The sequence below is a fragment of the Myotis daubentonii genome, chromosome 1 (assembly GCF_963259705.1).
Source record: "Myotis daubentonii chromosome 1, mMyoDau2.1, whole genome shotgun sequence".
Taxonomy (NCBI): domain Eukaryota; kingdom Metazoa; phylum Chordata; class Mammalia; order Chiroptera; family Vespertilionidae; genus Myotis; species Myotis daubentonii.
The window spans coordinates 184,757,296-184,782,665 of NC_081840.1; the positions used below are offsets into that span (position 1 = coordinate 184,757,296).

The following is a 25,370-nucleotide window of genomic DNA, read 5'->3' on the forward strand; positions in this document are numbered from 1 at the left end:
AGTTCTCCTCACACTCTGGCTGGGTGGCTCAGTTGATTGAAGTATCGTGCTGTACACCAAAACTTGGCAGTTTTGATTCCTGGTCAGGACACATACCTATATTGTGAATTCAATCCCCAGATAGGGCACGTATGGGAGGCAACTGATGAATGTTTCTCTCACATAGATATCCCCCCCCCCATCCCGCTTCTTCTCTCTCTAAAAATATCAATAAAAACATATCCTCGGGCCCAGCTGGTGTGGCTCAATGGTTGAACGTCAACATATGAATCAGAGATCACAGTTAGATTCCTGGCGGGGTGCATGCCGGGTTATAGACTCGATCCCCAGTAGAGGGTGTGCAGGAGGCAGCTGATCAATGATTCTCTTTCATCATTGATGTTTCTATCTCTCTCTCCCTCTCCCTTCCTCTATGAAATCAATAAAAAATGTACATATTAAAAACATAGCCTTGAGTGAGGATTTTAAAAAAGTTCTCATCAGAAGGAGAAAACTTGTTACTATGCATGGTGACAGAGATTAATGAGTTATTGTGGTAATCATTTCACAATATATACAAATATTAAATCATTATGTTGTACACGTAAAACTAATACAATGTCATATATCAATTATATCTTAATGGGGGAAACTGGAAAAAATCTAATACAATATCAGAAGGAAAAAAAAGAGTGCAATATAACATTCTGGTATATGATAAACGAATACAGAATATGACTATTACTATGGAAGCCCTAACTGGATCACAGCAAAACTGTGACAGAATTTCTCCTTCCCATGTTCTCATTTTTTCTTCTTAACCTCCTAAATCTATACAAAAGGTCACCTATCTTACTCTCGATTGAATATCAACTAATTTTCAGGACAGTATTAACCAATAAAGATTTAAACAGTTCTGTGTTAAAAAATAGGGGCATGGGTAGGGGCTGGGAGAAGGAAAGTAAAGGGGGGAGGGGAATGGGAGATACCAGTAATACTATCAACAATAAGAATATATACATTTAAAAATAGGGCATTCATTTAACAAATATTTACTTATATCCCCTATATACCAGGTTATAAGAAATAGCTATATTGCAAGTTTATAATTTACCATTAATGGCAGAAATAAAGCTAAATAACTTTGAACTGAAAAATTTCAAATGTATAAAGAAAATAGAGAAAATCAGGAAAGCATTTCCTGGGAAAGTGATGGCAATTGGGAATTTGAAAGATGCACATCCTATATAAAACCCCAGTATGCAAATTGACCTAATGGCAGAATGACCAGTCACTATGATGCACACTGACCACCAGGGGGCAGACGCTCAACGCAGGAGCTGCCCCCAGAGGCCACCACTGGTGGCAATCGGGGGTGGGGCAGGCCAGTGGGTAGTGCCAGGCTGCCAGCCAAGGCAGGTGACAGCGGGGGTCCCCCAATCGTCCTACCCACTGGTCACCCCACAGATTGGCCCTGATCGCTGGCCAGACCTAGGGGCCCTACCCTATATATTGGGAACAGTCCCTTAGATTTAAAAATTAAAACCTGGCAAGGCTACTCTTAACACTGAAGAAACACGATGATGCAGCGATGACATGCATGGACTCTGGCTTGCACATTTTGTGGTCAGCCCTGATTCTGACACTTAAAACTGTGTGACAAAGCCAATGACTTAACTTCTCTCTGCTTCAGTTTTTCCACCCATAAGATGGGGAAAATGGTACTACTGCCTCAGAAGGATCATGTTATGTACTACTTTTTATAATCAGGGCAAAAAAAATGTAGCTATCCATACAAGATGCCTTTCACCTGTATGAAAAGTATGGTCACTGGTGCATGCAGCGTCCCGGATTGCGAGAGGGATGTCCAAATGCCGATTTAGGTCTGACATCCCCCGAGGGGTCCCAGATTGCGAGAGGATGCAGGCCAGGCTGAGGGACCCCTCCATGCACTAATTTCATGCACTGGGCCTCTAGTGTATCTGATAAGTAGAAGGAGAAAAGTGAATTCAAGTGCAAAGACATAGGTGTGAGACAGTGTGTTGTGTTCAACCTGGAAAAATGTAAGTATAAAGTTAGAGATATGAATATTGTGGGAAATAATGTTGGACAGATAGGAATTAGATCATGAAAGCCTTTCTATGCTATGCTAAGTATGCTATCGCCACCATTATATAATTACTAGAGGCCCAGTGCATGACATTTGTGGGGGTCCCTCAGCCCGACCTGTACCCTCTCCAATCTGGGAGCCCTCAGGGGAGCCCTCTCCAATCCAGGAGTTTCTGTCTGTCTTTGCAATCACATGAGCGAATTGTCTGAGACCCCCAACCCAGTTTGGTTTGTTGCTCACAGAATAATAGAGGCTTTTTTTTTTCTTTGCTTCATTGGTGGAGATTTCCTGGAAGTTTTAGGATATCTTCCCTTTAATTTTTCCTAGACACTCTGATTTTACTTATGTCTCTCACCTTTGTTTTCCCTCCATCCCCCACCACAACAGTAACTTGCTCCAGGCTCACTTTGCTCTAGTGCAGGGGTGGGCAAACTTTTTGACTCGAGGGCCACAATGGGTTCTTAAACTGGACCGGAGGGCTGGAACAAAAGCATGGATGGAGTGTTTGTGTGAACTAATATAAATTCAAAGTAAACATCATTACATAAAAGGGTACGGTCTTTTGTTTTCAATAGTTTTATTCATTTCAAACGGGCCGGATCTGGCCCGCGGGCTGTAGTTTGCCCACGGCTGCTCTAGTCTCTAAGAGAGCCATCTGCCACTAGAACTACAATTCCCAGCATTTCTGGTGCTCCCCGCATTCTGGGCTTCTGCTTCTGGTCCTGGGGCTGCCATAAGAACTACTATTCCCAGAATTCCTGGTGCTCCCCGCACTGCTGGGAGTGACCAAGGGAGCCACGGCTCCCCAAGCCTCCAGCTCTCCTGCTCTGCTCTCCACCCAGCAGCTTGGGGGAGAGCGACTGAGGGAGCCACATTCCTCCAAGCTGCCGGCTCACCCACTCTTCTCTCCGCCTGGTGCCTATGTATGCAAATTAACCCACCATCTTTGTTGGTCAATTTGCATACTCACTCCTGATTGGCTGGTGAAAGTAACAGAGGGATGGTCAATTTACATGTTTCTCTTTTATTAGATAGGATAAGCTATATACATGTTATAAAATATACATAAAAAATAATGTAGAAGATTGGTAGACTATGCTATAGTAACAAAGCTCCCAAAAATATTAAAGACTTAACACAATAAAAGTTTACTTCTTTTTTAGTGTGTTTTTATTGATTTCAGAGAGGAAGGGAGAGGGAGAGATACAAACATCAATGATGAGAAAGAATCATTGATCAGCTGCCTCCTGCACGCCCCCTACTGGGGATCAAGCCTGCAACCCAGGCATGTGCCCTTGACTGGAATTGAACCTGAGACCTTTCAGTTTGCAGGCTGACGCTCTATCCACTGAGCCAAACCAGCTAGGACAAATAAGTTTACTTCTTGCTCACACAAAGTTCCATGTAAATTGGCAGGGCCTCTATGCTAACTCAGGAATATAGTCTCCCTCTACCTCAACTGAGGGCTGCTATGTCAGGAATGAGAAGGGTGGAAGTGGCTCTTAAATGCTTCTGTCCACATTACCTGGTCCAGAACAAAGTATTGTCTTATTTCATTATAATGCAGGATAGACACTGTAAAGTGTATTTGTCTCTACCACAAGTAGAAAAATTATAAAATGGTATTTTAAAAAATTAAAATAAAGCCATAAAACAAGGTTCATACAAAAATCTAGCTCAGAAAAATAAGTCTAGGCAGATATTTAAAAAAATAAAAGATTATCTTCTTAGGGAAGTCAGATCAGAGGTGAAGAATTATTCCTTTTCTGGGCAGAAAGTTTACCATGTTCTATGTAAATAAAACTTGATGCCCACAGTGCTAAATGGAAACATCTACTGTTGTATGATTTGTTATAAATCCCAGGGGAATAATCTCTTTTCCTGGGTAAATATATGGCCCACAATGATCAAAATGTTGCAACCTGACCTAAGAACTCTGGCCTACAAAGAATGGAAAGGGGGAAAAGATTATATTTCTGTCTTTAAATTTTCTCTGTCATGCCATATTTAGTTAATTAACTGTTCTACGTCTGGAGCTTGATAATTATCAGACAATATTCTCCCTCTCTTTAAGGGCTGGATGAAAACCTCAATAGAGCTGTCAGAATATGACAATAACTACTCTGGTGATTCTCAACAAGTCATTAAAGTCCACTTGGGTCTCTGTGTCCTCATTTATAAACAAAAAGTAGAAATAGCAATCTTCCAGAAATGTTGCTAAGATAAATAACTGTCAAGAGTTAATTTTAAAAATATTTCTAATCCACTCATCTGCTGATGGGCATTTAGGCTGTTTCCAAATTTTAGCTATGGTAAGTTGTGCTGCTATGAACATAGGGGTGCATATATCCATTCTGATGGGTGTTTCTAGTTTCTTGGGATATATTCCTAGAAGTGGGATCACAGGGTCAAATGGGAGTTCCATTTTTATTTTTTGAGGAAACGCCATACTGTTCTCCACAGTGGCTGCACCAGTCTGCATTCCCACCAGCAGTATACAAGGGTTCCTTTTCCTCCGCATCCTCACCAGCACTTGTCATTTGTTGATTTGTTGATGACAGCCATTCTGAAAGGTGTGAGGTGGTACCTCATTGTTGTTTTGATTTGCATCTCTCAGATGATTAGTGACTGAGCATGTTTTCATATGTCTCTTGGCCTTCCTTATGTCCTCTTTCAAAAAGTATCTATTTAGATCCGTTGCCCATTTTTTGATTGGGTTGGTTATTTTTCTTTTGTTAAGCTGTCTGAGTTCCCTGTAAATGTTGGAGATTAAACCCTTATCGGTGGTAACATTGCCAAATATATTCTCCCATGCAGTGGGCTTTCTTGTTGTTTTGTTGATGGTTTCTTTTGCTGTACAGAAGCTTATTTTGATGTAGTCCCATTTGTTTATTTTCTCTTTAGTTTCCATTGCCCTAGGAGCTGTATCGGTGAAGATATTGCTTCAGCATATATTTGAGATTTTGCTGCCTGTGGATTTCTCTAATATTTTTATGGTTTCTCATCTTACATTTAAGTCCTTTATCCATTTTGAGTTTATGAGTGGATTAAAAAACTGTGGTACAGCTACACAATGGAATACTATGCTGTGGTAAAAAAGAAGGAATTCTTATCATTTGCAACAGCATGGATGGAACTGGAGAGCATTACGCTAAGCAAAATAAGCCAGTCAGAGAAAGATAAATATCACATGATCTCACCCATTTGTGGACTATAATGAACAACATAAACTGATGAACAAAAGCAGATCCAGAGACAGAGAAGCATCAATCAGTCAGTCAAATCTCAGAGGGAATGTAGGGGAGGGTGGGGGTCAGGGGGAGAGATCAACCAAAGGACTTGTATGCATGCATATAAGCCTAACCAATGGACACAGACACCAGGAGGGTGAGGGCATGTGGGGCGGGGGGCGGCCCAAAAGGGGGATAAGGACCCATACATATGTAATACCTTAATCAACAAAGAAAAAAAATTTAAAAAAGAAAACTTAAAATGCCAGAAAAAAAATTTCTGTATCATAGGATTATAAATTATTTTATTTCTTTTTTCTTCTCTTTATTTTCCAAATTTTCTACAAAGAACATTTTTACTCTTTTTAATCAGAAGGAAAAATTTTAAGCAAATGGAAACCAATTTTCAAAGACACTAAATTATGTTAATCTTAAAAAGCTAGGATTTATGTTTTCACTGACCTTCATTAAATTATTCATCTCTGGGAAAGATTTATATACATACCAGACCTTCTCCATGCTAAGCTAAAAATGAGTGGCTTGTGTTAAACATCATTGAACTATTACTGGATATATTTCAAGTCATCAGATGATAGTGTTTGCTTTACTAGTCTTCCTGCTTACCCTCTTGCTGGCTACCACTTATTCCATACACAACAGCCAAGATAATACTTCTAAAAATAAGATTGTGGCTGTCTCCTGGTCTCATCCTTCCAATAATATGCCATCACACTTTAAATAAAATCCAAAATCTTCCTCATAGTCTGTAAACCTCTATATAACTCTCCTACCTCACCCCTGCTACTCTCCCCCTCCACCTTTCTACTCTAGCCAAACTGGCCTCCTATTACTTCTCAAGCACAGAAAACATAATTTCCATAGCTCACTCCATATTATTCAGGTCTCTACTCAAATTACCTTCTTAGCGAATACTTTCCTCACCAATATGTTAAAAATAGCACCATTTCTGTAACTCAATCTCTTTACCCTCTTTTTAATTTTTTTATAGCCTTTATTACTATCTGTAAATATATATATTTCTTTCCTTACTAGAGGCCCAGTGCATGGGATTCATGCACTGGTGGGGGGCGTGGCCTGCAGGGATCGGACTGCTGTGGTAGCGCCGCTCATCCCGGTCAGCTGAGTGGCTGTGGACCCACCCTCTGAGCGGCTGAAGCAGCCACTCATACCAGTCAGACACTCCCACTGTGGGAGTGTCTGACCACCAGGAGGCAGCTCCTACGTTAAGCGTCTGCCCCCTGGTGGTCAGTGCGCATTATAGTGACTGGGTGACCAGTCATTCTGCCATTTGGTTGCTGGGCTTTTATATATATAAATCTTTGTATTCTCTATCCCCCACAAAGTTCTATAAGAGCAGTAACTACACCTGTCTTATTTACCACTGTATCCTTGGTATGTACAAGAGTAGTGGGTGCACAGTAATGCTCAATAAATACTTACTTAGTAAATGAATAAATGAGTTACTGACATTTGCCATAATTATATTCCTTTGGAAATTGGTGTTCCCTCCAAGGACAGACCTAAGATAGCCCTTCAACCTTAGGAGAAAGTAAACTTTAAAATAGAGAAGCTTATTAGTTTTGTTGAATCATCAGACAGGCAACAGAAGGAATAGTGAGCTTCTCCCATTAAAATATCTAATATGAGTATTGGCAAACAGTTTACTAGATTACGAAAGCCCCTGTGTGAATTAAGGTTTTAGGCAGGAGCTTATATGATTTTCAAAAATAAAGCCTGTTTCAAAATGAAATGTAATGCTTTAATAGCAGCAGCTGTTAAGAGGAGGGGGAATCCACAACCTCCAGGGTGCGTCCCAAGAGACACTTTGTTCCAAAAAATGAAAAAATTGTCTCATTTTCACTTGTGAGAGACAAGTATGTTGTTTACATATTACCCAACATTTTCCCAGGGCACTCACATCTAACTAGTGACTGAATAGCTTGGCCATTTCATTTCCTAAACTCAGTGTAAGAAAGAAACTCCCTCAGTTAACTTCAGAATGGAAAGGGTGGGGAAAATAAAAATAAATTGAAAAAGGTTAAAAATCAAACTGAACTTGAAAGTTAAAGATTCTCTGCAATTCCATCATTAGCAGAGCAGAAGGTATTATCCTGGGATGTGTGATTTTTTAGGGTTCAATAACTTCCCTAAAACTACATGCAAAATGTATATATGTACATATATCAGGTTTTACCAGATTCTCACAGTTCTATAACCTCCAAATGTTAAAAGCCATGAATGACTCTGTCCTAATTCATCACAGACCTTGAAAAGACCATATCGATTTGCAGAGCAGTCACTTCAGGCCATAGGAACACCAATATATATGCTTTATGTCTGGGTAATCTCACATGCAAATGACACTAGACATAAATACCCGGCTAGTTTGGGCATTTATTTAAGAAACTTGGGCTGACTTCATGATCAGGGCCTCAAAGGAGATATTACTGGTTCTTATTTCCAAGGTATTTATACAATTTCAAGGACTACCTAGGCTATTTTATTAACCATAATAACACATTTTTTTAACCTCTAGGCACAAACTTTCTCTGTTCTTAGAAATTAAATACCTCCTTTACATTATTATATAAGATCAAAGAGAAATATTTCTGGAATATTCTCAATTCAAATTCAACTTAATAAGTATTTACTGTACATCTATTATCTTTAAGATTCAATAAAGCAAACAAAAACAATCAATGCATGATACCTGACCTCAATATTATTATAATCTAGCTGAGGAAGGAAAGCACATATATAAACTAAAGGTCACCAACAATTAAAGGTAGGGAATACTAATATTCAGATAAAATGGTGTTTGTAAGTAATGCTGATCAAAAAAGAAATCTATTATGTTGGAAGTGATAAATGTTTTAGATACATTTAGTAGAAGTATAATGTGTTAAATCAAGGGAACATGTAAATATCACTAACATGCTGTAGAGATACAAACAAGATAAAAATTTCAAAGATAAAACAAAAAATTCTCTGTATTCAGGGTAATGTGGGGATAAGGGCACATATGTAATAACTTAATCAATAAAGAAATTTAAAAAAATTCTCTGTATTCTTGCAATAATGAGAGAGGAACAGAGATCAAAGTTATAATTTGTCTAGATGGAATAAAGGATAAATTGAGACTAAACCATGAATGTGTCACTCTAAATTGTGTGGTAATAGGACTTCTCATCTTAAAGATGTTTTATTAAGAAAAGCTCATGTACTAACGAAGCAAAAAAATTAAAAATGGAACTGCCTTATGATCCTGCAACTCCACTTCTTAGAATATATCCAAAGAAACCTGAAACATTGATTCAAAAGAATATATGCACCCCTATGTACATTGCAGAACTATGTACAACAGCCAAGATTTGGAAGCAACCCAAGTGCCCTTCAATGAATAAGTGGATAAAAAAAGCTATGGTACATTTACCTAATGGAATACTACTCAGCCATAAAAAAGAAATCTTATCTTTTGTGACATCCTGGAAGGACCTGGAGAGTATTATGCTAAGTGAAATAAGCCAGTCAAAGAAAGACAAATGCCATATGATTGCACTTATATGTGGAATCTTACAAGCCAAATAGACAAACAAGAAATGAACAGACTGGTAGATACAGAAAATAGACTGATAGCTACGGGGGAAGGGTGTTGGGAGCTAAGTAAAATATGTGAAGATATTAAGCAAAGCAAACAAACCCATAGACACAAACATCAGGATGATGATTATCAGAGGGAAAAGGTGGTGGAGACAGGTAGAAGAGGGTAAATAAGAGAAAAATGAGGACAGAAGGGGACTAGACTTTGGGTGGTGACCACACAATACAGTATACAGATAATGTATTATAGAATTGTACGTTTGAAATCTATATAATTTTATTAACCAATGTAGCCCCAATAAATTCAATTTAACAAAAAGGCAATTGGGAAAATGATATATAAACAAAATGAGAATATCAATAAAGAGAAATTAATAAAAGGAGCCAAAGAAATTCTGGAGCTTAAAAGTAAAAAACAACAACAACAAAAAACCACTGAAATGAAACATTCATTAGAAGCCTTTACTAGCATTTTGGGGCCAAGAAGAAAGTATCACCAAATTTGAAGATAAGACCAGTGAAATTATTGAGTCTGAGCTGAGGAGCAGAAAGAAATAATGAAGTGAATAAAGCCTTAAGGGACCTATGAGAAAGCACCAAGTAATAGTACTCATAATGTGAGCCCCAGAAGGAGAACAAAAAGAAAGGGGCAGAAAGAATATTCATAAAAATGATGGCCCCAAACTTCCAAAATCTGATGGAATATATGAATCTATACATTCAAGAAGCTCAATAAACTCCAAGCAAAATAAATTCAAAAAAGATCTACACTGAAATACATAGTAGTCAAACTGTGAAAACTCAGAGACAAAGAGAGAATCTTGAAAGCATCAAGAGAAAAGTGTCTCATCACATATAAGGGATCCTCAATAAGCTTAACAGCCAATGTCCCATCAGAAACCATGGAGGCAAGAGGACAGTAGGATGATATATTTAAGATACTAAAAGTAAAAAAAAAAATCTGTCAACCAAAAATTTCATTTTTTGGCAAAACTATCTTTCAAGAATATCCTTCTTGAAATTAAGACATTTCCAGATAAACAGAAGCTTCAGTACCATTAGAACTGCCCTACAAGAAATGTTAAAGGGAGTTCTTTAGATTAAAATGAAAGAACACTATCCAGTAAAAAGTGGACAGGCTAAAATAAAGTCAATAGAAACTGTGTGAAGAAATAAGAGACAATGGTAAAGGTAACTACATAGTAAAGAAGGAATGGGAGGAGAAAAGGAAAAGGAGAAATCATGGAGGGGAAAGAAGTGAAGGAAGTGGAAGAGGAGGAAGTACAGGAGGAGCAAAAGCAGCAGTGGCAGCAGCAGAAGTTGCTTCTGCCACTGCCTAGGCTATATTGCTAGAGAGGCCACATAGAGTAGTGTTCAAAAGCCATTTAATAACCTGGGTTATAATGCTGGAGAAAGAAGCCACATGAGGAGGCCTGTGATTCCATTTCAGGTGTCCAGATGACTCTAGCCCTAGCCACTATCTAATTGCAACTGGAGAAAAATCATAATTTAACAACCTTTGGTTGGGACAGTTAGATATTGTTGGGAGATCAAATAACCTAAATCAACACTTTATACAAAATCAGGCAATACTTCATTGTTTAAAACAATCAACTATGGCAATATCTACATCATATAGAAATAAACAGAAACCAGTATTATATATAGAAATAAACAGAAATCAGTATTATATAAAAACTAGAGGCCCTGTGCACAAAATTCATGCACAGGTGCAGTCCCTAGGCCTGGCTGGCGATCAAAGTGTGAGCATCTGGCATGGAAGGGCAGATCCCAGCTGACCTCTGGGTCCTGGGCAGCACCTGGGTCCCAGAGCCTCTGTGTGCCCCCCTCCTCCTGAGACACTGCACCCCATATGGTGATGCGGTGAGCACGGCCAGATGCTACAAGCCGGGGTGCAGCATGGGCCTCTGGGCCACCCAGCAGCGCTGCACAGAAGCCAGGCAGGCAGCATGCTCTCTCCCAGCCAGCCTTGCAGACCAGCTCAGCACAAACCCATGGGGAGCCCAACCAGCCCCCATGGTCCCAGCAGCTGCAGCCCAGCACCTGAGCATGGGGGCTTCTCCAGACTGTGAGCCCTGGCATCCTGGGGGAGGGTAGCAGGGGGAGTGAAAGCGAGCTTGGGGCACCCTGCTTCTCACCATACCTCTGTCCCATCACCCCTGCCCCCAGGTAGCTGGCGAGAGATTGTAGTGCATCGCTGATGCCCACCATGTTCCACGCTGCCCCTGGTGGTCAGCGCACATCATAACAAGTGGCCAAACTCCTGGTCCTCCAGTTGAACTCCTGGTTGAACGACCACCCAAGGGGACAATTTGCATATTAGGCTTTTATTTTATAGGATGAAAAAATGCCTAAGAAATTTAAAGCAAAATCTATATATATAAAAGCCTAATATGCAAATTGTCCCCTCGGAAGTTCAACTGGGACATTGGGAGTTCAATCGCTTGCTATGATGTGCGCTGACCATCAGGGGGTGGTGAGGAATGAATGAAGGCTCCGGACGACAGCCAGAAGGCCCTGATCGGCACTGATCGCCAGCCAGACCTAGGGATTCTACCCGTGCATGAATTTTGTACACTGGAACTCTAGTATTAACATAAAAAGAAAGCAATAAGCCAGATGATATTAAATATAAGTGAGAATCTATGATTAATAAAACTCTCATTCATGGCCCTGACTAGGTAACTCAGTTGGTTAGAGTGTCATCCTAATACGCCAAGGTTACAGATTAGATCTCTAGTCAGGGCACATACAAGGATCAACCAATGAATGCATAAATAAGTGGAAAGCAGGTTGCTATTTCTCTCTCTTTCTCTCTCCCCGCCCCCTTCCCTCGCCCTTGCCTCTCTAAAATAAATAAATTTTTAAAGATTATTTTTAAAAGAATAAAAGAAAAAAACCCCACCTCTCATTCACTGTTGGTGGAAGCAGTAATTGCACTCCTAGTAATACACTCAACAGAAATACGTATATAGGGTTTCCCCCAAAAATGTATACATACTTTGAATAATTACAAAGGCAGTATTTATTAAAAGACATTTCATTTTCAAAATTGAGTTATCAGCTGTTAAAGTGTGTATTTTTGGGGGGGATACTATCTACACCAATAAAAGACAAAGATGCTAATTGACCGTACCTTCGCTATGCCCTAAGCCACGCCCACCAGCCAATCAGAGCGACTATATGCAAATTAACCCAACCAAGATGGTGGCCGGCAGCCACGGAACTGGAGCAAGCAGGAGGCTTGGTTGCCTGGGCAATGGAGGAAGCCAGGCTTCCCGCCTGCGCTGAGCCGGCTGGGGCCTCCGCTCATGGCAACAAAGTTTCAATTATAGAAGACAAATAAATCCCAGATACCTGTTTCCAGTCAGCCTCCACTGGGAGCTTGGGTGGCTGGGGGTTGTGGCCAGCCTGCAAATAGCCATCAGCCCCTCACCCAGGCTGGCCAGGCACCCCATCATGGGGTGATGGTCCCCGCTGGGGGGCTTAGCCAGCCTGAAAACGGCCCTCAGCCCCTCACCCAGACTGGCCAGGCACCCCAGCAGGACCCCCCACACTGAAGGGGCTGTGGCCAGCGTGCAAACAGCCATCAGCCCCTTACCCAGGCTGGCCAGGCACTCCTATATAACAAAAGGGTAATATGCAAATTGACCCTAACAGCAGAATGACTGGGAATGACTGGTCACTATGACACACACTGACCACCAGGAGGCAGATGCTCAATGCAGGAGCTGCCACAGGGGAAACTCTGCTCAGCCAAAAGCCAGGCTGATGGCTGCCAGTACAGTGGTGGTGGTGGGAGCCTCTCCCGCCTCCTCAGTAGTGCTAAGGATCTGCAGCTTAGGCCTGCTCCCCACTGACAAGTGGACATCCCCCAAGGGCTCCCGGGCTTCCAGAGGGATGTCTGACTGCCAGCTTAGGCCCAATCCCCCAGGAAGTGGGCCTAAGCCAGCAGGTGGTCATCCCCTGAGGGGTCCCAGACTGCGAGAGGGCACAGGCCAGGCTGAGGGACCCCACCGAGTGCACAAATTTTTGTGCACTGGGCCTCTAGTGTGTGTGTGTGTGTGTGTGTGTGTGTGTGTATTTAGTAAAAGTTATACACAAGAATATTCATAACACAACATTAATTTTAGCCCATCAATTGGATATATACATTCAGGTACAGTCATACAACGGGATACTATAGAGTAATTAAAATGAATCACTTTCTATCCATGACATGGATGAATCTCACAAATATTTAGTGAAAGGAATGAGACATTAAATTGGACATAATATATAATGACATTTTATAGTTCAAATACAGGTAAAACTCATCTATGACATGAGTTACCTTTGGGGAAAAAGGGAAGGGTACCATTGTGCCACTAATACTTGGTGAAAATTCACTAAGCCATACTAGAGCACTTTTCTATACACAAACACACTTTTTTCCTGTATACAGATTGCATCAATCAGGGCTGTCATAACAAAATACCACAGTTTAGGTGGTTTAAGCAACAGAAATTATTATCTCATAATTCAGGAGATTAGCTGTCCAAGATCAAGGAGCTGGCAGTTGGTTTCTTCTGAGACATCTCTCCTCGGCCTGCTGATGGCCATCTTCTCCCTGGGTCTCCACATATTAAATGAATAAAATTACAAATGACAAGAGGGTTGGGAAACTGTTACATCTACATAACGATGGGAGCATTATAAAATTAGTCTAGTCTTTCTGGAAAGTAATGTGTCAAAATATTACAAAAGATATAAAAATGTTTTTAATCTGTATCTTTATATTTCCAAAGGAGGAAAATATCCCAACAAAGTAAAATTTCTGAAAAAAAATTGTAAGAGTATTTGCTTTATTACTGAAATAATAAAAAACAACTCATGCCTAGCACTCGGAGCATGAACAAACTACAAATATAAAGAACCATATTTAAAATATATAAACTATGTACACACAAAGAAATGTTTACTAAAATATGATTAATTAAAAGATACTGTTGCCCTGCCCAGTTTGGGTCAGTGGTTAGAGTGTCGGCCCTTGGAATGAAAGATCCTGGGTTCAATTCCAGTCAAGAGCATGTACAGGCTCGATTCCTAGCCCGAGTTGTGGGTTCAATCCCCAGGAGGCAGCCAATAAATGACTCTCATCACTGATATTTCTATCTCTCCCTCTGTTCCTCTCTGAAATTAATTTAAAAAAAATTTTTTTAATCCTTAAATGTCTCCTCTCTACATAGAAATTTTCCTGCTCCATTTCTAGGTTCATTTCTCACCACTCTCCCATTATTGCTCTGCCCTTTACCTTTGCCAAAGATCTTGCAGTTCCTGAAATTTGGCCAGAGTTTTGTGGCCTTCTCTGCATCTCCAATAACTGTACCATCCTTTATCATACCATTTCTTCTACTACAATTGCTAATTTACATGCAGCTTTCACCCACTAAACTGTGGGGGCAGAGATTATTGTTCATATTGGTGTCCTCAGTTTAACTCATAATAATAAAAGCTTAATGAATAAAATAAATGTTCAATAAACCATAAATGGTTTCAAGAATATGGATGTTTTTCTTATAGTTCTTTAGATAAGAGATTTTAGTATAAATTGCTTTAAATAAATATGGATATTTGAAACTATTATTTTTCTCCCTTTTCAGAATAATTTTCTTCAAGTTAGGCAGCAGCTTCTTAATGACTATGGTTACATGTCATCAAACTGTAAGCTAACTTGCCAAAAGTCAGAGAGCAAAAATACTGTGCCATGGCCAACATTTAGCCACAGCTGTCCTCTAAATGATGCCCCGACATTCCCTTTCAGGATCGTTTATTCACAGATTTAATCCAATCCTTAAGCTTTACATAAAAAGCATAAACCAGTCAGGCCAGCTATTAAGGTCAGCAAAGGAAGACTTGTTCCCTTCTGTTACCTGAGAGGCACACAGGACATGAAACCCCACAGCTATGATTTGCTTGCAGCCAGTGTGTGTGTGTGTGTATGTGTGTGTGTGTGTGTGTGTGTGTGTGTGTGTGTGTGGTTAAGTGACCATCCCAACTGATCAGCCGGTACATATGATGCACACTGGCAATTTAGTCCTTTGAGAATGCCGTGTCATAAATTAAATGAAAGTAGGTGCAATCATCATGCTACTGAAAAACCTTAATAATAAATGGGGTCTTCGTAATGGTGCTAGATTTATTAGCAAAAGATTACAATATAACATAATCAAAGCTGAAGTATTAACAGGATCTGTGGAAGGAGAGGTTGTTCTGATTCCAATACTTGATTTTTCCTCATCTGACATTGGCCTCCCATTTAAATTAATTCAAAGACAGTTTCCCATGATGCCAGCATTTGCGATGACTATTAATAAATCATAAGGACAAACTCTAGACAGAGTAGGAATAGTCCTACCTGAACCCATTTTCAGACATGGTCAGTTATATGTTGCTTTCTCTCAAGTTCAAAGAGCATGTGGCGTTTAAGTTGTAAATACTTCATCACAAGGGAAATTAGTCAAGCACTCTTAAATTGTTTTTACTCTTAATGTGGTATAAAGGGAGATACTAGAAAAAGTTTAATCACTTTATCAGTCACTGTTTTTATCAATGTTGTTTTTATATCATGTTTTTGCTGTTATATCATGTTGTTATTGTTTATTTATTAACCAACTAGTAGCCCTGCACACGAATCCGTGCACCAGTAGGTCATTGTCACCCTCCTGTAGCTCTCCGCCCGCTGCCGCCCTCCTGTAGCTCCCTCCCCGCCCCATAGCTTGCTGCCCTGCCCCCTCCTGTGGCTCTCCACAGCCTGCTTGTACCTCGCTGGCCCACCCTCCTGCTGATCCGTGATCTGGTCATGACGCTCTTGGTCGTTAAGCCACAGGAAGTAATGGCTAATTAGCATATTCCCCTCTTATTATATAGGATTTATATATTATTTTCATATACATTTTACTAATTTTTTTCATCTCTGACACTTCCAATATAGAGGAAGGGTGAATAGCAATATTAAAATACTAGAGGCGCAGTGCAAGAAATTCTTGAGGGGACAATTTGCATATTAGGCTTTTTTTATATAGGATTTCTGCTAATTAATTTCCTTTCAATGTGCACGAATCTGTGAGCTGGGCCACTAGTTATCCTTATCTAATAAAAGAGAAACATGGTAATTGGCATACGACCGCTACCCTTCCCATTGGCTAATCAGGGAGATATGCAAATTAACTGCCAGCCAAGATGGCAGCCGGCAGCCAGGCAGCTTAAACTGAACATGAGGCTTGCTTGCTTCAGTGACAGAGGACTCCAACGTTCCCCGCCTGCCTTGCCGGCCTCTGAGCCTGCAGTTTGAACATTGTAACAATATAGAAGCTAAACAAAACCCCAGAAACCTGCTTTCAGCGAGCCGGGATCTCAGAGCTGGAGTTGATACAGAGTTTCAATTATAGAACCTAAACAAACCAGATACCTACTTTCAGCAGCTGAGTCCTTAGAGCTGGAGCCAAGCCTCAGAGGTAAAGCTGGCCCAGAATAAAAGAAAAAAAAAGAAAAAAGGAGCAGTTGGGAGCTTCAGTCCCAGCCTGAAAACAGCCCTCAGCCCCTCACCCAGACTGGCCAGGCTCCCCAGTGGGGACCCTCACCCTGAAGGGTGTGTGACCATCTGCAAACAGCCATCATCCCCTCATCCAGGCTGGCCAGGAACCCCAGTGGGGACCCTCACCCTGATCCAGGACACACTTCAGGGCAAACCAGCCAGCCCCCACCCATGCACCAGGCCTCTATCCTATATAGTAAAAGGGTAATATGCCTCCCAGCACCGGGATCAGCGGAGCTGAGAGGCCTCCCGGCACCGGGATCAGTGTGACAGGGGGAGCTCCCAACCCCCTGATCGACCCTGTTCTGTGCGTGACAGGGTAAGGAGCCCCAACCCCCTGATTGGCCCTGCTCTGTGCGTGACAGGGGGTGGTGCCGCAAACTCCCCATCGACCCTGCCTTGAGTGTGACAGGGGGTGGTGCCCCAACCCCCCAATCGGCCATACCCTGAGCGTGACTAGGGGTGGCATCACAACCTCCAGATCCGCCCTGCTCTGTGCATGACAGGGGGTGGCGCCCCAACTCCCCAATCGGCCCTGCTCTGAGCCTGACCAGGAGCTGCACCTAGGGATTGGGCCTGCCCTCTGCCACCCGGGAGCAGGCCTAAGCCAGCAGGTCGTTATTTCCCAAGGGGTCCCCGCCCCCCAGTGCACAAATTTTTGTGCACCGGGCCTCTAGTACTATAATATTTTTGAAGAAAGGAATGACTCCCTGAATGGGGAGAAAAAGAGGAAGAAAGAAAAGTCAGAATGCTAAGCAGGGGCCCTGAGACTTTCAAGAAATAAGCCCTTTTCAAATCAGCAGCCTTCAGGCTGGTCCTAGCAGCAGCTGCGGGAGGAGGGGAAGTCCCCCTGGCAGGAGGTTCAAACAGGCCTGGGGATTTCACAAGCGAAAGGAAGGCTCTTGCTTTTGCTTTGACAGTGAGTCAAGCTCTGTTCCCACCTAAACAGACCACACTGGCTCCCCAGCCCCAAGGGCGGAAGCGGGAGGGCGGGAGCACATGGACAGCCCTGCTGCTCCCAATGGCTTCTGCGCTCACGTCAGCGCGGGCTCCTGGGAGCCAGACGGGCGGCTCCCCGCTCCCTCCAGGGAACCGGACCAGCATCTGATGCAACAGCCTGAGCGCCCTGGCACCGTTCCCAGGACTGTGAGAAACGCCTGCAAAATCTCACCCCGGGTTTCTATTTCTCCTAAAAGCCCTGTCTATCCATAAATGCCTTTTGCTGGGAGTTTTCTCTGTCCTTCTGCCCCGTCAGCATTGCACTTTCTCTCGTCTTCAGGACAACTTCCAAAAGGAGGCCTGGGCCACACGGCCTGCCCAGCGGCCATGGCCTCCGTTTCCCCGGGCAGGGCCGCCCGGGGCTTCACAGGGAGCAGCTTACGACTGGACGGGGTCCCCCGCCCCGCCCCTCTTTAGCCCCCCATCTGCTTGTCGAACATCAGTCCCTTGTGCAGTATAAGGTCAGGCCTCGAGTGACGCCTAACTGACCCCAACACCTCCTTCCTTGTCCAAAAGGCCCTTGTCGCTGTCGCCGCAGCCCAGGGTCGCAGGGCCCTCCCAAGCCTCGCGTGGTGGCCTCCTCCCCAGTGACCAGGCCCTTCTGCAGCCATCGTGCCCTTCGGCCTCCACCCAGGCTGGTGTGGAAACTGCAAAATGGGCCCCGCTCCCGGCGTTCCCCAAGGAAGCACAGCCTTCTCTGGTTGGAGGCTGCGGGACCGGCAGGGGAGGGGAGGAGGGACCCCCAGGGGTACAGCCACTACCTTTCCCACGATGGGCTTCTCCCCGAGGGATCCGTGCAGGCAGCAGGGACACCAGCAGCTGCCAGAGAGCGGACGACGTAGGCCAGCGGCCAGTGGCTTCCCCACTGAAAGTTCTGGAAGTTGGTTGGCTGGGCATGCTCAGTGCGTGCCTCGGCCCCATTGGCTGGCTGGGCATGCTCAGTGCGTGCCTCGGCCCCATTGGCTGGCTGGGCATGCTCAGTGCGTGCCTCGGCCCCATTGGTTGGCTGGGCATGCTCAGTGCGTGCCTCGTTGGCTGGCTGGGCATGCTTAGTGCGTGCCTCGGCCCCTTTGGTTGGCTGGGCATGCTCAGTACGTGCCTGAGCCCCCAGGGAGCCTGGCAGCGCTTTGCAGGCACAGTGCGAAGCCAGGCTGGGATCCTTGGTTCCTTGGCTCCTTCTCTCACTCCTGTCTGCATGTCTACTGAGCACCTACTGTGTGCCAGGCCCTGTGCTCAGCGTAGATTCTCCAACGCTTCCCACCTTGTGGCAGAAAGAGATGTTAACCATCGGATTCCAGATAAACTTAACATGGCCTCGGAAGTGGGCTGAACCAGGACAGGCGCGAGGTGGCATGAAAGCATATGGAAGAGGACCTGACCAAGTCTGAGGATCAAGGAAGTCTTCCCAGGGGACATGCCATCCTGGATATCTAAGGTGGGTAAGACTGCTAGGCAGTAGGGTAGGGAGACGGAGCAGGCACGGCATTGCAAGCAGGAAAACAGCATGAGCAGGAACCCTGCGACGGGAAAGAGCTTTGTCCCTTTAAGGATCGGAGGAAATAAAGGGTGATAGAGCAGTTACGCAAAAAGAGGCTGGAAAAGTGGGCAAGGGCAGACAGTGCTGGGCCTTAGTCTTTATTCTAAGTTTTTGTCTTTCTTTCTTTGCTCAGAAAGAATGCCACTAACTCTATGATGCTTTGCAGTTGATAATGCATTGTTGCCATCATTTTAACAACCTGTGAGGTCAGTAATAGTTCTCCCAGCTGAGAGAACTGAGGCTTTAAAAAGTTAAGTATTTTGCACTGTCATTAGGTAGCAAAGCTGGACTTGAACCCACCTCCACCTTATGCATAGTCACAGTCATTACCAAAATTAAGCATAACCAAATGAATAAGCTGTATCACCACAGGTTTTCTTCAAAAAGATTTCAGTAATGTTGTATTTGAGCATTAATACTAGAAACTAGTCCAAAAATGTGCACCGCGTAACAGAAAATGCTAATATTTGTCCCCCCCTTACTTTATAGCATGCATTCTTAATTGGGGATGTGGGGAATGTTGTCCTCAAGGGGACAAAATTGGTTCTTAGGGGGAGTAAGAAAAAAATCTTGGATATTAACAATGATTAGTGGCACACCAAAGTTCAACCCCACCCAACAAAATCTTACTTATTTCTTAATACTGTCATGTGTTGCTTAATGACTGGGATACGTTCTGAAAAATGTGTTATTAGGCAATTTCATCATTGTTCAAACATCATAGTGCACTAAATACAAACCTAGATGATACTAGTACAGCCTCATATATACCTACGCCACAGGAGCACCTGGGAGATATTGCAGGTTCGGCTCCAGACCGCCACAAAACAGCAATAACACAGGCGAGTCATAATCTTTTTGCCAGTGAGGGGCTTGCCTTCAGTTTGTAAAAAAATGCAACACCTGTTAAGTACAACAAAGCAAAGCCAAGCCCTGACCGGTTTGGCTCAGTGGATAGAGCATTGGCCTGTGGACTGAAAGGTCCCAGGTTCAATTTCAGCCAAGGGCATGTACCTTGGTTGCGGGCACATCCCTAGTAGGAGGTGTGCTGGAGGCAGCTGATCGATGTTTCTCTCTCATCGATGTTTTTAACTCTCTATCTCTCTCCCTTCCTCTCTGTGAAAAATCAATAAAATATATTAAAACAAAAAACAAAGCAAAGCCCAATAAAATGAAGTATGCTTGTACTAGTAGATTGTATAATCCCGTGGTCAGCAAACTGCGGCTCTTTGGCCCCTTAAGTGTGGCTCTTCCTAAGCCTTAGGAGTACCCTAATTAAGTTACTAGCAATGTACCTACCTATATAGTTTAAGTTTAAAAAATTTGGCTCTCAAAAGAAATATCAATCATTGTACTGTTGATATTTGGCTCTGTTGACTAATGAGTTTGCCGACCACTGGATAACCTATTGCTCCTATGCTACAAACTTGTACAGCATGTTACTATACTGAGTACTGTAGGTAATTATAATACAACTAGAGGCCCGGTGCACGGATTCATGCACCGGTGGGGTCCCTCGGCCTGGCCTGAGAGGATCGAGCAGAAACTGGCTCTATGACATCTCCTGAGAAGTCCTGGATTGTGAGAGGGCGGTTTTCAGGTGACACAACTCAGAATCGGGCTCCCTCCTCTCTGGTTTCAGGTGTGTCACCTGAGAACCACTGCTGCCAAGTGACTGCAGCTCGGCAGCTCTTGCATTGAGCGTCTGTCCCCTGGTGGTCAGTGCATGTCATAGCTACTGGCCAGTCGGCTGGTCAGCAGTCGCTTAGGCTTTTATATATATAGATGGTAGGTATTTGTGTAAACACATCTACACATAGAAAAGGTACAGTAAAAATACAGTCTAAAAGATAAAATATAGCAGGTCTGTGTAGGACACTTATGAATGAAGTATGCAGAACTGGAAGTTTTTCTGGGTAAGCAGTTAGTGAATCTGAAGACCCAGGGCATTACTGTACACTACTATAGACTTTATAAGCACTGTACACTTAGACTACACTAAATTTATTTTTCAAACTTATTCAATAATAAATTAACCTTGACTTACTATAATTTTCTGACTTAAATCTTTTAGTTTTAAACTTTTGACTCTTTTATAACACATTAAAATACAAATACTTACACAGTTTTACAAAGACCTTTTCTTTTTTGATATCCCTACTAGTAGCCCGATACATGAAGATTCGTGCAAGAATGGGCCTTCCTTCCCCTGCTGCCAGCACCACCTTCACTCTGGCCAGAGCCATCTTTCCACCTTCCCACACTGCCCAGAGGCCTGGAGTGGCTGGGGCTGTTCAGAATGCCTGCATCCCTCCCCGCCCACTCAGTGCCTGCTATGCAAATCAACCACCATCTTTGTTGGGTTAATTTGCATACTCACTCCTGATTGGCTGTTGGGTGACGCAAAGGTATGGTCAATTTGCATCTTTCTCTTTTATTATTGTAGATTCTATAAGCATTTTTTCTATTAAAATGAACTTTTTAAAAATCTCAGACATAAATCTACCCATTAGCCTAGGCCAGTGGTCGGCAAACAGCGGGTTGTGAGCCACATGCGGCTCTTTGGCCCCTTGAGTGTGGCTCTTCCACAAAATACCATGTGTGGGCGCACATGTAGAATGCGATTGAAACATTGTGGCCCATGCACAGAAGTCGGTATTTTGTGGAAGAGCCACACTCAAGGGGCCAAAGAGCCGCATGTGGCTCACGAGCCGTAGTTTGCTGACCACTGGCCTAGGCCTACACAGGGTGAGGATTATGAATATCATTATCTTCCACTTTCACATCTTGTCCCACTTAAAGGGAAAGTGTTCAGGGGCAATAACATACATGGAGCTATCATCTCCTAGGACAACAGTGCCTTTTTTGGAACACCTTCTGGAGGGCCTGCCTGAGGCTCTTGAGGAGGTGTCACTCTTCAGAAATATGTCTATGTGGTTTTCTGGTTTGCTAGGTTTGTTTTTCACCAAAAATTTGCTTGTAAGCAAACACTGCACCATGAACATTCCTCATGTCAACAAAAAGAAGACTTGAACCTTTGTAGATTAAAAAAAAGAGAGAGCTTTTTTTATTTTGACCTATTTGAGGACATATCCAAGAGCAGAGTTCCAAGATGACTTTAAATAGTGCTCCAACTTTAGGAAAGTGATAAAATGCTTATATAGAGGCAGGAGGACAAAGAAAAATATAGCTATACATCAGCCATTTTAGTTGCATGCATTCAAGGATTAACAGTTTTCTATTAGGTGAAGAGAATATGCAGACAAGGTAGGATTATCAAGCACCTGGAGTTGGGGGTCATGGGAAGAAGTCTGGAAGCAATTATTTCTACATTTTTATCAGGATACAGAAAGAATAGGCACTGCCTTCTATAATCATTTATCTTTTTAATTGGAGCTGTTGGAAAGTGTACATGGCTGGTCTTTCGGATGGCCTTGGTTAGGAACTTACTATATTCCTTTGGTTACTGATCAAGTTGGAGCTGCTGCTTAAACACCCTTTCCTTTCTCGCTCGTTATTAATGAAAACCTTTTGGTGTTGAGGTCCATGTTTTCAAACATTTTAAGGAGCTTGCTAAGGTCTGCAAAAGCTTCTGCTAAACACTTCACTGAGTTTTCTTCTTTTTCTTTTTTCCTGTATTTTAATACAGGAAAATTATTAAATACAGGCAAAGAACTATGTACATCTTGCTGTAAAATGCTGCCCACAGTTATGGGAAAGGTGTCTGCCCCACTCTCTTTACTGTCCAGGTCCTAGAAAACTCTTGTTTATGAATTGTCTCTTCACAGAGCAAGTCCACCACTTGCTGGGTTTCTCATTCTGAGGCTCAAAAACTTACTCACAAAGTCTCAATCCAGCCTCTTGCCTTAACTGCTGCCAATAGGCCTTCATCACTTTGTCTTCCTGTTTGTTTGCAGGTTTGGCGTAAATTGTGTTAAGTGGAAAACTTGGCTCTCTGGGAATGGGAAAATTAGTGATTCCTAGTTTATACATTTCTTTCTCGCCTTGCTTTTAGAATTGCACTTTTGGAGTTCCTTTAGACACTCAGAAATGTAGAGAGTTGTGTATATCAAGGTCCTATCAGCTTTATTCTTAATTTCATGGTTTTTGAAGAAGTCATTGGCCTTGAAATAATAGATGGCTTCATCCACAAAATCTGTGTCTTTTGTCTTTCTAAGGGCAGGTCCTTTGAACTGACTTCTGAGGGGCAACAGTGCCATGTTTCAATGAGTTTGGTGTCGGGGTCCATGAGAGAAGAATGGTAAGCTGGCATCTTGATGTCTCTGAGTTTTCTGAGGTTTCTTTTTTCCTTCTTCAGCAGTGTTCTTGGCTCTTGCCTCCTTTGCTCAGCTAGGCTATCCAACAACTCCTCCTTCATCAGTTCCTCAGGAACAACTTCTAAGAGATCCTTGGTGTGATCCTCATCCACACCCAGGTTAAAGTGGTTTACAATCTCAACCACAGCCATGTTGAGTTTTGCAATCTTTACACTATGTTACAACAGCTACAGTGCTAGGTTATAGGAATTTTTCAGCTCTATTATAATTTTATTATATCATTATTATAACATATATGAAGGGACCACCTTCATATATGCGGTTCATCGTTGACCAAAAAAGCATTATGTACTGCATGACTATTTAATTTTTTTCTTTAGGAAAAATTTAATTTACAGAGTAATTTTTTTTTCCTCACCCAAAGATATGTTTACTGATTTAAGAGAGAACGTAAGAGCCCAGCCGGCTTGGCTCAGTGGTTGAGCGTCGACCATGAACCAGAAATCATGGTTTGATTCCTGGTCAATGGGTTGTGGCTTTGATCCCCAGTGTGGGGTGTGCAGGAGGCAACCAATCAATGAGAATCATTGATGTTTCTATCTCTCTCTCCCTCTCCCTTCTTCTCTGAGATCAATAAAAACATATTTTTTAAAGAGAGAGAGAGAGAGAGAGAGAGAGAGAGGAAAAGACGAGAGAAAAACATTGATTGGTTGCCTCCTCTATGTACCCCAAATGGGAACTGAACCTGCAACATAGGTATATGCCCTGACCAGGAATTGAATCCACAACCTTTTTGGTGTATAAGACAATGCTCCAACCAATTGAGCAACCTGGCCAGGGCATAATTTAATTTAAATTTAAGTTAATTTAAATTTAATTAATTTCAGGAGAGGCACTATTAAAAAAAAGTTGATAAGCATTGTTCTATAATAATGAACTTCCAAACTTGAGTGGATCAACCAGAATAAAGGTCACATTTCTTAACCTGCCCTGCAGATAGGTATGGCCATGTGACTAAGTTCTGGCTCGTGGGAGATGATGGAAAATGATGAGTACAATCCCAGGATGGGTCTAAAAATGAGGAACGATCCCTTTTCTGCCTTCTCACCATCCTGTACTTGGAAAGCAGACATGGTGGCAAAGCCCCTTGGGCCATGTGCAGGAGGGCAGCAACCTGGAGATGGCAGTGAATCAATGAGATAGAATCTAGGAGACCTCATGGAGCAGAACCACCGTACACACTCTAATCAACCTGTGTCTTTCAAGGAGAAATGCATTTATCTTAATTAGCCACTATTAATTTGGGTCTCCATTACATGCAACTGATCCCTTACCTTTTTTTTTTTTTTTTGAGAAAGAGAGAGAGAGAGAGAGAGAGATCGGTATGAAAGAGAAACATCAATTGGTTGCCTCCTGTACACACCCCCAGAGGGGATCAAACCAGAAACCTGGGTATATGTCCTAACTGGGAATTGAACCTACAGCTTTTCAGTGTACAGGGACAATACTTCAAGCAACTGAGACACACCAGCCAGATCATTACCCTATTTTTGTTTTTTTAATTATTATGGTAAAAAATGCATAACATGAAATTTATAACTTTAACCATTTCTAAGTATACAGTTCAGTAGTCTTAAGTATATTCACATTATTGTGCAACAGATCTCTAGAACTTTTTCATTTTTTTAACACTGAAACTCTAAAACCCACTAAAGACTAATTTTGCCTCACCCTTTCCCCCATCCCTTGGCAGCAACCTTCCTATCTTCTGCTTCTAGATTTGACTTTAAATCAGATGAATATTTGTCCTTTTGTGACTGGCTTATTTCACTTAGCATAATCTCTTCAAGGTCCATCCATGTTGTAGCATGGGACAAGATTTCCTTCTTTATTAAGGCTGCTTAAAGTTTCATTGCTTCATCCATTCATCTGTCAGTAGACATTTGGGTCACTTCACCTTTGCAAATAAGGCTGTTGTGAATAAAGCTACCATGAATATGGGTTAGCAAATTTCTTTTTG

The 25,370-nt window shown here is 42.4% G+C and overlaps 1 protein-coding gene and 1 pseudogene across 2 annotated transcripts in view; both read right to left on the bottom strand.

Annotated features, from left to right (window-relative positions):
• The window catches only part of ART3 (ADP-ribosyltransferase 3 (inactive)), a 121,690-nt gene extending 103,280 nt beyond the window's left edge, over nucleotides 1–18,410 (bottom strand). Inside the window, exon 1 of one of the 2 annotated variants that reach the window (XM_059668212.1) lies at nucleotides 18,298–18,410. The gene's annotated coding sequence lies outside the window, so the exon portion shown is untranslated. The remainder of the gene's footprint in view (nucleotides 1–18,297) is intronic. The other variant, XM_059668211.1, reaches the window with a different exon arrangement.
• A 4,381-nt stretch (nucleotides 18,411–22,791) lies between these two features.
• Nucleotides 22,792–23,404, bottom strand: LOC132227229 (actin-related protein 2/3 complex subunit 3-like; annotated as a pseudogene).
• Nucleotides 23,405–25,370: the final 1,966 nt, after the last annotated feature.